This window comes from Eucalyptus grandis, chromosome 10, assembly GCF_016545825.1.
Source record: "Eucalyptus grandis isolate ANBG69807.140 chromosome 10, ASM1654582v1, whole genome shotgun sequence".
Classification (NCBI taxonomy): domain Eukaryota; kingdom Viridiplantae; phylum Streptophyta; class Magnoliopsida; order Myrtales; family Myrtaceae; genus Eucalyptus; species Eucalyptus grandis.
Window position 1 is genome coordinate 14645815 of NC_052621.1, and position 13939 is coordinate 14659753.

General features: G+C 38.5%; 1 long non-coding RNA gene across 1 annotated transcript; it reads left to right on the top strand.

The window, feature by feature from the left end:
- The first annotated feature begins 11107 nt into the window (after positions 1-11107).
- LOC104440945 lies at positions 11108-13061 on the top strand. The gene is made up of 3 exons (XR_005546927.1): positions 11108-11383; positions 12110-12879; positions 12961-13061. It is a non-coding gene; the product is annotated as an uncharacterized LOC104440945 (long non-coding RNA).
- The last annotated feature ends 878 nt before the right edge of the window (positions 13062-13939 follow it).

Here is a 13939-nt window from a genome sequence, read left to right on the forward strand (position 1 = left end):
GCGGCTCTTCGAGACCAGCATTGCACGTCTTTTCTTGAGTACCTGCAACTATGTGCTCATTATTTCCACTTTTTTTCTGCAGAATTGCTATTTCTTTTATTTAGTTCAGCAATAGCAGGGTCTTCAGGTACTTCCACTATTCTAGCAACCTGTAGTAGAAATGTTTGGTATTAGCGCATTTTGTTTTAATTATTACTTATTGCAGACAATGAGTCTATATATATGATGCTAAAAATGAATGTGGCTATTCACCACATCACATGGCAGCATCTTGTATCAATTTATTGGCTATAAGTCTGTTTAGTAAGAGAGCACTTCTGTGATGAAAGCGCACCGTGGGTAAAAACTCATTTGATATGAGTTAACAATGGGGAAGGGTAAGCACCCAGATTTGGGTCCCTTATCTTCTCACAAAGGTCACAAAAGAACTCACTGGTATCATCTTCGATGAACAAAGTGTAAAGTGTGAGTCGATGGAAGTTAATAGCAATCTTTTACTGTAGTTGAAGGCAATCTGTGATGATTAAGGTTGCAATGCACAAAAGCATAAAAGTCAAACCTGCAAAATTTACTCTAGACACTGTATAGGAAGCACAGTTCGGAAGATCTAAATTAAGAAAGAGCACATGCTCGTGGAGGTGATGTTTCAAAGTGGGCCTTTCAAAAGTGCATGGAATGTTGAAGTCATTGTCACTTTCCATGCAGCGAAAGACAGAGCGTCAGCACTCTTCATGGCATATGTCAACAGCGCTCCTTCCTGATGCAAGAAGAAAAGGGATGTGTGGGTTGAACAGGTTGTTGCATGAGTGAGGGCAATTCAGCACTTGATTTATGGAGCAAAAAAGAGCAGCCCAGGATCAGCCAGCGATAGATGCACGCACTACGAGCCTTGCACGCACCATCCTTCGTATGACGGTTCCAGCAGCAGAGGATGATCGGGCAGAGGAGAAAGAAGAGGCAATCAAGCCAACCATGGATCTCACCTGGTATGTTATTTTCACAAGCTTTGCACCTGATTCTGCTTTCGAGCTTCGTGAGGAAGACCAGTGGATGCTGATGGTCGAAGTGGTAGAAAACCGAGTCCTTCTTGCCCTCCAGATCTCGCGAATTAGAGTTAAAGCCGTGTCCATGTCGAGGCTGAATTTGCAATCGCTGCAGTAGGAGACCACGGTAAGCATTACAGGGTATCAAAGAATGGGTCAGTCAAAATGGGTTCATGACCCATTTTGACTCATATTCTGAGAAGTGGGTCATACAAGTTATTCAAACTTTTAAGGGCCAGGCCTAAATGGATTTAAAAAGACCTGAATGTTCGGCGTGATGACAAAATTTGGGGCCTCGACGGTGGCGTTGTGGGGCTGGGACAGAGGTGAGACTGTATCGACTGAGTTGGACATGCAACGAGGTAGAGTACTCATCTTCCTGCTCTCAAAACAGCAACTGGTTGATGGTCAGGCCTCCAATCAATGTGAACAACACCACCTTGTTTCTCTCCTGTCCTTGTGCTTCTAGATCTACTCCGCTTCTCTGCACGCTTTGCACTTCTAGATCTTCCTTCACTTCTCAGTCTCTCTGTATTGTGTTAAAAGAGAGCCTTGAAGTCGAACTATTATTGTGAATTAAAGAGGTAGCTCATTCATTTGAGACCCAATTTGTCTCAAGCCCCAATTCTAAGCCCAATAAAAAACCACCCGTGGGCTGTTCTTTTTTTTATCGATATGGCCAAGATTACCCCAAAAAGTAAAATATATATGTGGGCAAAGCGAGGCGGGCTGGGTTGGGTCTAGTGGAGGTTGAATATGGGTTTGGAAGCGAACTGGTTGATGAGAGCAAGGATATTGCTTGTCATCGAGTACGATTCATCATCCTTCACCTCGTAAAAATATCATAAAATAGCGATCCACATAGAAAATTAGAAAGAGTAAAGCAAATATAGAAAAAAAAATAGTTATATACGTATATGCATCGTAAATAATGGCTACTAATGAGTTTTAAATGAGTAGATATGAATTTTCATAGATTTAGTTAAATATAGACGTGTTTTAGCAATTCAGTACAGGTCGTCAGGTTTGGGTCACTGGATTTATATTGCATGTAAATGAATCAAAACGAATTAAATGGGTTGAGTTGAATCGAACCATTTTTTGACTCCCAACCTAGCTATTTAATAGCCTTGGTAAGCATTACATTTAGCTCCTCCAATTAATCAAAAGCGAGAGAGAGAGGGTGATCATGGAGAGACGAGTGTTGCATCTCTATGGAAGACTCAGTGCAGCTTTTGTGGAGAAAGAATATGCACGCATGGCATCCATAGACTTGCCCCATGATCACTTGTTCGTAGGTTTTGCAGCTCTTGAGTATTTGTTGGATGGTCACATTCTGAAAATCCTCATCGGGGCTTAGTCGTGACAAGGCAGATGAAGCTATATTGGGCTGTACAATAACAATCGATGTGTCCAAATGACAAGAAAATTTTCATATATAAAAGCGAAATATTGATTGGAATGTACATTACTAGATTGGTGAGGTCACGTATTTTCTTGTGTCATGACAAGTTTGTTAGCCATTGCCTAAGACCCACCACTAGCGAAAGGAAACAAAAGCAAAAAAAAAAAAAAAAAAAAAGCAGAAAAAGAAAAAAAAAATAAAAATGTTGTCAACATTAGTGCCGGTACGCCACATGACGACTAGTTGGGACTAGCGTTTTCCAATCAAAATTGACTTAAAAGATTATTTGATAAATTGTCTTAAGTTTGAGGACTGAATAAGTAAAATTGAAAGGTTTAGAATTATTATTATTTTTTGCCTATAAAGTTTAGGGTTGAATTAGTACAAGTGTAATAGATTTAGAATTTTTTTGGTATTTTTCCTAAAAAAAATGGAGGAAAGTATCATTCGGAAATAATTTGTAACGACAATGACCTAGTTAATGTAATTTCTTTGTAACAAGACTTTTAGTCATCATATGTTTCCACTTATGCCCTTCTCGTTCCTTCCCTTTTTCACTAATTTCTCATCGGTCAAGTTGTTCCTTTCACATGCCCTTTCCCATATCTCTCTCCTCTTTAAAAGTTTCCACAAATATTCCTCCTTAATAACTTTTTTTTCCTTTTTCTCAAAAAGATGACATTTGTATATTCCTTATGCTAAAATTCAAATACATTATCCTAATCAGGGTCTGACCCTTATTTGAACCGGGTCACATACTTTTTTTGGGAAGAAAGAAGGAGATAGAATTCCATTTTTTTTTATGTCATATTTATTCTCTCCCAGTAGACCTCTCTTCAACAACTTCTTAGTTTCCTCTCCTTTATTGACCAGACAAAACCAGACAAAACCTCTCTCTCTCTCTCTCTTATATATATATATATATATATATATATATATATATATATATATATATATACAGACGCAGGCACTGGGTAATTTCCATGACAACAATTCCATCTCTCTCTAAGAGTAAGTTTCCAAGAGGCTTCGATGTTAACATTGCAATGGGACCATGGGGAGTCACGTGATGACCCTTACCATATGGATATATGTGGGACCATAGTGAAAATTGGGACAAAAAAAGTTCAAAATAGAACTGAAATTGAAATTAAAGTTGGAAATTTTTTTAGGGAATTAACCCATAAAAATTCATGATTCCATCAACAGTCCAAGATATCTCAAATCGAAGAAAACGCGATCTCTTGTCAAGATGGGAACCTATTTTCGTAATATTTCACCAAAAAAGGAAATGTTCAGCTGCTTTGAAAGTATTTTGACAAGATTTAGTACATCCAACGATTACAAAAATAGGTGCGTTCGTGCTTAAAATATGTTGCACTATAGATGGGTATTTAAAGAAAGGGATGAGCAGCTATTATTGCAGTATAAAATTGATAAGATTATATTAAAATGGAGAAACAATAACTATATATTACTGGATGTTTTTATTTTGTTGATTTTGTGAATAAGACCTATCATTGACATTTGTCATCCCCCAACTCTATAAAAATAGGGAAAACAACATCAAGGTCCTCCTGCCTAGAAAAGATAGCCTTAAACATAAACCAACGTAAACATGTTATCAAAATATGTCTTCATCTATATACTTGATATAAAGGTGAGTAGGTTACAAAATCAAGATTTTGAAATTCATCAAAAAAGTAAGTGTATATAATATGTATTTCCAAACTCAATTAAACCCCACAAATATCATTTTAGACATATACGAGTATCTAAACTCATATCAAAATCCAACTATAAAATTTTATTGCCGATAACTCTCACATCCTACCTTAGTTGAAGAATTTGAAAAAGATTTGATATAGATAATGTGAGCAACCACAATTTAGTGACTAACACAAATCTCTTCTAAGCAAATGGGCATCTGCCGTGCATATTATAAAGTACTACTACAGACTCATTTATCCAAATCCAATATATAATGTATAGTAAAATCCAAATATGAGCGATATCACTTCAACTCGGTTTTATACTGATTGGAAATATTCATTCAAATTTCAAATACCAAAAGGGTAGTATACACTTCATCCGGCTTTATGCGATAAATTTGTTTTAAACTGTACTTTTTTGTTTTAACAAAATCATATCATGCAATGCCTGTTTTAACAAAATCATATCATGCAATGCCTTTCTTAACGTATAATTTATTACTTTTAAAACATGAGTTTTACAAATTTATAGAATATCACAACTTACCCTTAACCAAAATCCAAATCGAAAGTTACACCAATCAAAAAGTTTCAAAATCCTATTGAAGGCGATGCCATATTCAAACTTACGTGTCAACTAACCTCGACTAAAACTTCAGTAGGTGATGCCATATTCTTAAGTCAAATCATTCACTTGACAAAAGAGCTCTTAACAACTACTTTGCAAACAGAGTCAACCTCATTTCAAAACTCTAATTCAAGTGAGCTTACTTTCAACAAAAAACTCTTTCGAATTATTAAGAGACCATAAAGCCAAAAGATGGCCCGGGAAGGGCAAATTCCATTGCCAAACATAGTAATTGGGAAATTGTTTCCAACAGCATGCAAAATTTTAAAAATTTATCACGACCAAACCATAAAACCTAAATCAACTTTCATGAAGTCTTGCTATGCAACACCCTAATTTTTTTTTACAACATAATTTCACAACTTGAAAACCTCTAAAATCAACCCGGCAACATAGAATCCATACAAAACCTAATTTATAGATTAACTACAAAAACTTGTTCCATTAGATAAATAAAAGTTTCGAATCCTTACCAATTTCCATGAAAGAAATATAATCGGGCTTGACCAAGCCTCTCAAATGTGCATGCATTGAGAGTCCCCTTTGACTTGAGAAAATATTGGGTATACTAAGGAGGCTATCTCAACAAATCACCAATCCATTCATCGGGTGATACATGTAGCGTTAGGCTTATCTTCCATTAATTTTCCCCTTTGACTTGAGAAATTATTCCCTCCGACTTATCATTCATGAGGAAATGAAAGGCATGAGGAGAATCAGAAATGCAATGTGGTCATAGCAAAACCAATCGCATAATGACAAGTTAACAGGGAACATGCAAGAGCAATTTAGCATAAATATTGCAGTACTTTCAGCTAGTTTCGGGAAACGAAACACATTACAGAGAACATGAAGCATTCCAGAACGTCTCCTTCTCTTTTGTTCTCTACACTGCATAATCTGAATAATTATAATTTATGGCTTAATTACGAAAATTCCTGCACTTAGATAAATAAAAGTTGTTGCTACCAAATAGAATTAATCCGTCTTGTCGAGTTCTCCCAAGCGTGCATGGAGCGAAAGCTCCCTTTGTTTCCTCTCTCTCTCTCTCTTTCTCCATTTCTTTCCTTCTTTTCTTTTCTTTTATTTTTTGTTCTTCTTGGCCAGGCTCTGTTTTCTCTCCTCCGTTCTGCTCTTGTAATTTCCCTTGCAATGAAGCAAGGCTAAAGAAAGGGCTAAAATGAAATACTTAGGCTTGGGCTTAGGCTTGGGCTTAATGTTTTGCTCTTATTTATTATTTTTTGCAAGCCCATTTCTTGCAACTTCATTGATGAAGATAAATATTTTAGGTTATTATGTACTGATGGATCCTATGCGGAGTGAGGGTAAGGTCACTCAAAGTTAAAGTTGGACATATTGTTTTTTAAAGAAAATTATAAATCTATTATATTTGTGTCAATTTGAATTAGTATCAATTCAGTCATTTCAACTAATTTTAATCGGAAATTACTGATATGGACATTAGTTGTCCCGCAAGACACGTCTAGCCCTAATATAGATAATTTTTTTTATAGTAATTCAATTTTGTATTTGTTATTATTTTTTTCTTTTTTTCTTTATTCTTCCTCGGTTGTTGCCAAGCGGGTTGGCCTCGCTTGGGTGAGGGTCGTCGTTGCCCACCACAAGCTAGGCTAGGCCAAGTGAGAGTGATCCCAAGCAAGGCCGCCTTGGCTTGGGCGAGGCCTTACGAGGGTTAGCCTCGCCTAAGCTAGATTTGGTGAGGCCAACTTGCTTGGCTATTACCTATCATCAGCAAAAGAAGGAAGAAAGGAAAAAAATAAAAAAATAAAAAAATTAGAGAAAATAAAAAATATTAAATTATTGTTAAACGTTTTCCGTGGCCGTCCATATCAAGTATCTAGTCAAAATTAACTAAAATGACTAAATTGATATAATTATAAGATTTAAGACTAAAGAAATATAAATGCGATAGGCTTATGGCTTGTGTCCCTTGTCAATATAACCAAATAAAAAAGTAAATCATAAAGTTCTAGGCCTTCGTCCTCTCTATAGTGTGGTGAGGAGTGAGAATAGGGACATCATTTAATATTTATTTTTTCATGGAAAGTGGCACGGACATCAACTTAATAATCTTCTTTTGACATCAATCTAATCATCTTTATTTTGGACGTCCATCCAATCAAGGACATCCAAATGCCCCTTTTCCAAGTTCCCTTTTAAAAATTTTAAGATGCAACGGGTATTTCCTTTAAAGATATCCTTAACAATTTCAAGGAAGTCGTGGTCAAGCACATACTTTTTCAACTTTAATGGTGACGATACCGTCACCCGTCACCATTAAAGTTGAAAAGTATGTGCTTGACCACGACTCCCTAGCACATAAATGGAAAGTATAAATAATGTCCCCGTCTTTGCTCCTTCTCACGGCACCATGGATCTTCCCTCCATTGTCTCTGTCCTGGCCAACTTCATCCAAGTGAAATTCCAGGGGAAGTCGCCTTCACCCTTTGAAACCCACCCCCTCGCCACCCGCGTCGCCATCTGCAGCCTCCTCCCGCATTTCTCTTTGGGGCGTGTCGCTACTCGGGTACCACCGCCTCTCGGCCCTGCTCTTTCCCCGTGATGGAGCAGCGCGCCTCCTCTTCCACTTCACCGGTTGACATCGGTGTTTTCGCCGCCTGGTTGCTGCTCCACGATTCCTTCCACTCCCTCCTCTGGTTCGTGCTGTTCCTGTTGCTTGCCGTGCGTCTGTTACGGGGCCTCATTCTAAGACTTTGGCTGTGGTTTTACCACAAACTCGTTCTCATGATTATCCTTGCGGCGCGCTCCCGTGTATGGCATGGTGGAAGAGCGCGGCCACATTTGCCGTGCCCGGTGGATCTGCGTTCCATGCCGAAGTCCGAGTGCCGTAGTTGTTCGACTGTTCCCTGCTTGGAAGAAGCAATTTTAATTGTATGACCACTTTAAATCAAATGATTGTTACTTTAGGAACCTAAGCTAGTTTTGTATAAGAGGCACTTGGGGTTTTCTTCTCTTTATCTGGAGCCAAAGCCGTAAGGAATCCCCAAGCCTTCGGCGTCAAATTATCTCCCGATCATAAGAAAGGAGAGCAGGGAACAAGTACAAACCCACCTATGTATCTTTCCTATTCCTAGCCATGAACGGTGATGGAGCTTGTAGTGACTAGATCTGATTAAGATAGGCTAAGCCCTTGAAAGAAATTTGGATCTATTGTTACCGAAGAGATTGAAGATGACCTTGTTATGACGAGTAGAATGGTTGTTTCTAGTAGCTATATAAGGGGTAGTAATTGTTCTTGAGGTTAGAGCTTCTCACCTCTTTGAATACATGGTTGAGTGTTGTAGATTTCCTTCTTTTTTCTCGTGAATCTCTTTGTAGCTTTCTGTTTGGCCAGTGGGATGATACGTCGTTTACATTCTTTGCTGGTGTACTATGTTCTTGTTTATTTATCCATGGGATAAATTGATGCCTTGGTGACATGAGCACAGCTGCAATTTCAAAAGCTTTGATCTAACACTAACATCATTGAGTGATCCCAATCAAAATAAAAGATGTTAGCTTTCTCATCTCTCTCGCATATACACTGTTACTGCTTACTAACTATTCCGATGATAATATAGTTGTAGTTTGTCATTGCAGAATGTGGGAGTGGTTACATCATATGGTCTTCATTTGACCTTTGAGTGGTGACAACTAGATCTTTGCTGTGGCAAATGTGTTAACTTGCAATCTAAGACTTCATTGTCTCACCGGCTTACTGACATCAAGTTGCTGTGGGCCAAGGTGAGAAAAGAATGCTGAAATGTTGATTTTTTTTCTGTAGGCTTTAGTTTAAGATTACTAAATTTTGGCAGACTTTAGATGTTAAAACTGAAATTTTCCCATCTTCATGTGCTAAAGAACTTACGGTTCATGTGTGCAATGCTAGATAGATAGTATGCAGATGCTCGAGACAATTCTGTACAAATTACACACATCTGACGTTTGTGTCTGTGGAAATAACTAGACCAGCAAGCTTCCTGCCAAGTTGATTCACAATCAAATTATGCATCTCAATATCAACACCTCATCTCATTACATAGAGCACTCGAGTCTTCAAAAATATGATATTTATTTGCTTTACTGCAGAGAACAACAATCTTGGAAGTCGACTGTAGCAGTGACACCAATTGACTTGCATGACATCAAACAGAAGGGAAATTATTTTCATATTGATAAGTGCCTCCCCAACTCTGCAAGTACATGCACTTCACTTGCAGTTTTACGAGACCAACATTGCACGTCATTTCTTGAGGACCTCCAATCGTGTGCTCATTCTTTTCACTTTTACCTGCAGAATTGCAATATTTTCATCTAGTTCAGCAATAGCAGGGTCTCAGGTATGTCCACTATTCCAGCAACCTGATTTAAAAAGTGTTTGGTATTGGAGCATTTTCCGTTGATTACTACTTATTGTGGAGGATGAATATATATATACGATGTTAAAAAGGAACATGGCTACTCACCACATCATATGGCATTGTATCCATTTGTCGCCTAAAGTCTGTTTAGTAAGAGATCATTTCTGTGATGAAAGCGCACTGTGGGAAAAACACATTTGATACGAGTAATCAATGGGCAGGGGCATTCATGGCAGATGTAAGCACTCAGATTCAAGTTCCTTATCTTCTCACAAAGGTCACAATAGTACTCACTGGTATCATCTTTGATGAATGAATCGTAAAGAGTGAATTGATGAAAGTTAATGGCAATCTTTTACTGTGGTGGAAGGCAATCTGTGATGATTAAGATTGCACTGCACACAACCATTGAAGTCAAACCTGCAAAAGTTACTAGAGACACTGCTTAGGAAATACAGTTCATTAGATCTAAAATAAGAAAGAGTATATGCTCGTGGAGGTGTTGTTTCAAAGTGTGCCTTTCAAAAGTGTATGAAATGTTGAAGTCATAGTCACATTCCATGCAGTGAAAGATAGAGAGCCGACGCTCTACGACATATTTCAACAGTGTTCCTTCCTAATATGAGAAGAAAAAAGGATGTGTGGGGTGAACAGGTTCTTGCATGACTGAGGGCAATTCAGCACATGATTAATAGAGCATAAGAGCAGCTTTGCTTCCACCAGCAATAGGCTAAACATTTGACGCTTTATCACAAGCCTCACATGGACCATCCCTCATATGACAGTTCCAGCGGCAGATGACTATAGACCTCACCTGGTATGTTCTGTTCACAAGCTTTGCACCTGATTCTGCTTTCGAGTTTCGTGTGGAAGACCAGTGGATGCTGATGGTCACAATTGTAAAAGACCAAGTCCTTCTTGCCCTTCAGGTCTTGCAAACATAGAGTTCAAGCCATGCAGTCCATGTCAAGGCTGAATTTGTATTCACTGCAGTAGGAAACCATGGCAGACGTTATGTTTAGCTCCTCAAATTTATTGAAGAGAGACGGTAATTATGGAGAGAAGCAGGAGAGACAGGGTTATTATGGAGAGACAGGTGTTGCATCTCTGGGGGAGATCCGATGCAGCTTTTGTGGAGAAAGAATATGCAAGCATAGCATCCATAGGCCTCCCCAAGATTGCCTACTCGCAGGCTTTGCATTTGATTCTATTTTTCATCCCAAGATGATGGGATGTGAGTAGATGCTCATGAGCATTTTTTGAATGGCCACATTCTGAGAATCCTCATTAGGAGGACAAGCAATCTTGGGCCGTGCAGTAACAATTGATGGATCCAACTGGCAAGAGAAGGTTTTTATATATAAATGCAAAATACTGTTTGGAATGTATATATCACTAGACTGGTGAGGTCACGTATTTCCTCGTGACAAGTCTGTTAAGAATATGGACAAGCCTTGATAAGCCATTCCCTCTTGGGTCCAGCCGTCGATCACATCTAACTTCTACCATAAGACTTAGTGTTCCAGACAATGAGTGACTAAGTTTGCTAGGAAATAAAATGATAGTGCAGCTCCAAGATAAGTATTTATAGATACCTTTCAGTGATTTTAGAGTCCTTAAAATGAGCAGTTTCTCAAGAACAGATCAGAGAAAACATGTAACCTTGGAGCATAATAATACATGTCATTATTTGAAGGGCTGAACAGAAATATGGGATGTGATTTGAGGACTGAACCGATGATTTAGATGCAGATGGTAATAAATTCTTTTATCCGGACTCTGAAGGTTACCCATTTTGTATGTGATGTGCAGGATTGCAGGTATAAAGCAAATCAAATTATGTTAGCAAAAAATTCGGCACAATCATTTCCAATGAAAGCAATATGTGTGATAAATGTTGTTGGCCATGGAAACTGGGAAGAGCAATAGATGATTCATCTTCAGTGAAAGTATGTCTCGCAGACAACAGTATCTTTCTCTTCTGGGTTGACCATTCTTCCTTCTCAGGCAATTGTTTCTATCTACTCCATCAATTAAGTATGCTACCCTTTAATCCATAGGAACTTCTCATCAGTTGCAGGGTTTGGTTGCCCAAAATCGAATTGGCTTCACCAAAACTCCTCTTCTCTAGAAGCCTGGCCGGCAAAGTGTCCCGCTGGCAGTAGAGTGCTCAACTTCACCTTGCTTTTGTGACATGCATTCCATAGTCAAGGGTGAGTCCCATGCATCAGTTTGTGGATCGTGGTCTTAAACGCCTATCTCTACAAATTCCTGTGGGAGGTCCAAATTATATGCATTTTAATTTTCATGTGGGTTCGTTCATCATTTGATTTGACCTTGCAGTTGATTTTCTTCTCACATATATCTACAAGCCTAAATGCTTATTGTGAAAAATAATTCCCAGGAGAGTTATCGTGATACTAAGTCAAATAATGAAGCTAAGAAGTCGATCAGCAGTATGACTTAAGATGGCAAGACTGTCAAATGCTTCTGCTAATTCAGTAGCAGATACTTCAAATTGTTACCATCAACGAAAGGACAAATGTTATTGAAAAGACAAAAATAATTTCCACTTATTGCGACTAGAAGAATGGGGAGATATTTCATTGTTTGCTTCCAGTTTACCTAAGATCCTACTGGACCAAAAGATTTGGAAGTTTTTTTTTTTTTTACTGAAGAGAGAAAAAGAGGGACATTCATGAAAGAAGGTACTTTTACTAGCATTTTCGGATACCAACTCCTTATCATCAAATTGCCACGTGTCAAGCGTTGTCATATGGTTGTTACTAGTTGCCAAAATAAAGTCAAAATTGTTCTTGAGGTTAAAGCTCCTGAATTCTCTGAAAATATGGCAAGCATTGTAGTTTTGCTTTTCTTTTTCTGGCAAATCTCTTCGTAACTTTCTGTTTGACCATGGATCTATATGTGTTATTTTACAGAATCTTTGACCATATGCAATGGTTTTGCTCATTTATCCATATGGCTCATTTATCCATATGAACAAGGATAAATAGATGCCTTGGAGACATGAGCACAGCTGCAATGTCAGAGCTTTGTTCTATTGCCATAGATCTAGCAGAATCAAAATGAACAATGTCAGTCTTTTCATCTCTGTCCCGTATGCACGGGTACTGCTTACTAGCTATTCTGATGATGACATTGTTTGAGTTTGTAACTGCAGAATGACAAAGTGGTTATATCATATGGTCAGCATTTTACCTCCGAGAGGTGACAACTAGATCTTTGTTGCAGCGAATGCGTTAACTTGCTTCGGCAACAAGATTTATAAAGACACTTCTTCTGTGGTGTATCCTGTATGTATCAAGAAGCTTTTGGATCTGAATTATGCAATTACTATGTTGTCTCTCTGCCCGACTGGTTTTCAGCCAGGAGCTAGAATTGTTGCTTTGGTTGGAGATTCAAGTTGCCAGGGCCAAGTTGAGAAAAGAACGCTTGATTTCTTTTTTGGGAGGCTTTAGTTCAATATAACTGAATTTTGGTAGACTGCAGATGTTAGAACTGAACTTTTCCCATCTTCACTTGCTGGAAAAGAATTTACAGCTCGTGAAAGCAAAGCTAGATAGCTAGTATGCAAAAGCTTGAGACAAGTCTGCACAAACTGCACACATCTGATATTCATTTTCAGGGAAATAATAAGACTGGCAAGCTTCCTAACAAGTTGATTCGTAATCAAGTTATGCATCCCAATGTTAGTACTCCTATTCATAAATAACACAGAGCACACAAGTCTTATGCTCAAAAATATGATATTTATCTGATTTTGCTGCAGAAGATAAAAATATCGGATGTCAAGTGTTAGCGGTGATTCCAACTGACTTGCATATAAGTGGGTAAGCTGATACATCAAACAGAAAGGTGGTCTCCTGCCTCCCCAATTGTGTGCTCACTGTCCACTTTTTCCTGCAGAATTGCAATTTCTTCATCTAGTTCAGCTATAGCGGGGCTTCAGGTACTTCCATTACTTCAAAATAAATTTTGTATTACCATATTTCCTGTTGATTATATTTTATTGTGGAGATTTGAGTCTGTATATGATGTAACAAAAGAAAAAAGAACAGGGCTATTTACATCATGGGCCAGCATCTTGTAGCCGTTTGTTGGCTAAAGTCAGGTTAGTGAGAGACCACTTCTGTGATGAAAGCATACCGTGGGTAAAACGCATGTCGATATGATTTATCAAGGGCAGGGCATTCATTGCAGCCAGAAGCACCCAGATTCAGGTCTTTTTTCTCTCAAAGGTCACAGAGGTACTAACTGGCATCATCTTTGATGGACGAAGTGTAAGGTGTGAGTTGATGGAGGTGATGGCCATCTTTTATTGTTGGTGGTAACTGTGGAAGGCAATCATGATTTACATTAAGATTGCACTGCGCAAAACGTGAAAGTCGAATGTGCAAAATTTACCAGACACTGCATCAGTAGTGCAGGTCAATAGATCTAATACAAGAATGAGTATATGATCGTGGAGGTGATGTTTCAAGGCGTGCCTTCCAAAAGTGCATGGAATTTTGATGTTGAAGTTGCATTCTGCGCAGCAAAAGACAGCGTCAATGCTCTTCACAATGCGTCAGTGAGCGTTCCTTCCTGATACGGGAAGAAGTGGATGTGCAGGGTGAACAGGGTGTTGCATAACTGAGGGCATTTCAGCACATGATTTATGGAGCAGGAAAGAGCAGCACTGCTCCAGCGGCAGCGGATGATTGTGAATTGGAGAAAGAAGAGGCAATCCAGACAAACATAGACCTCAC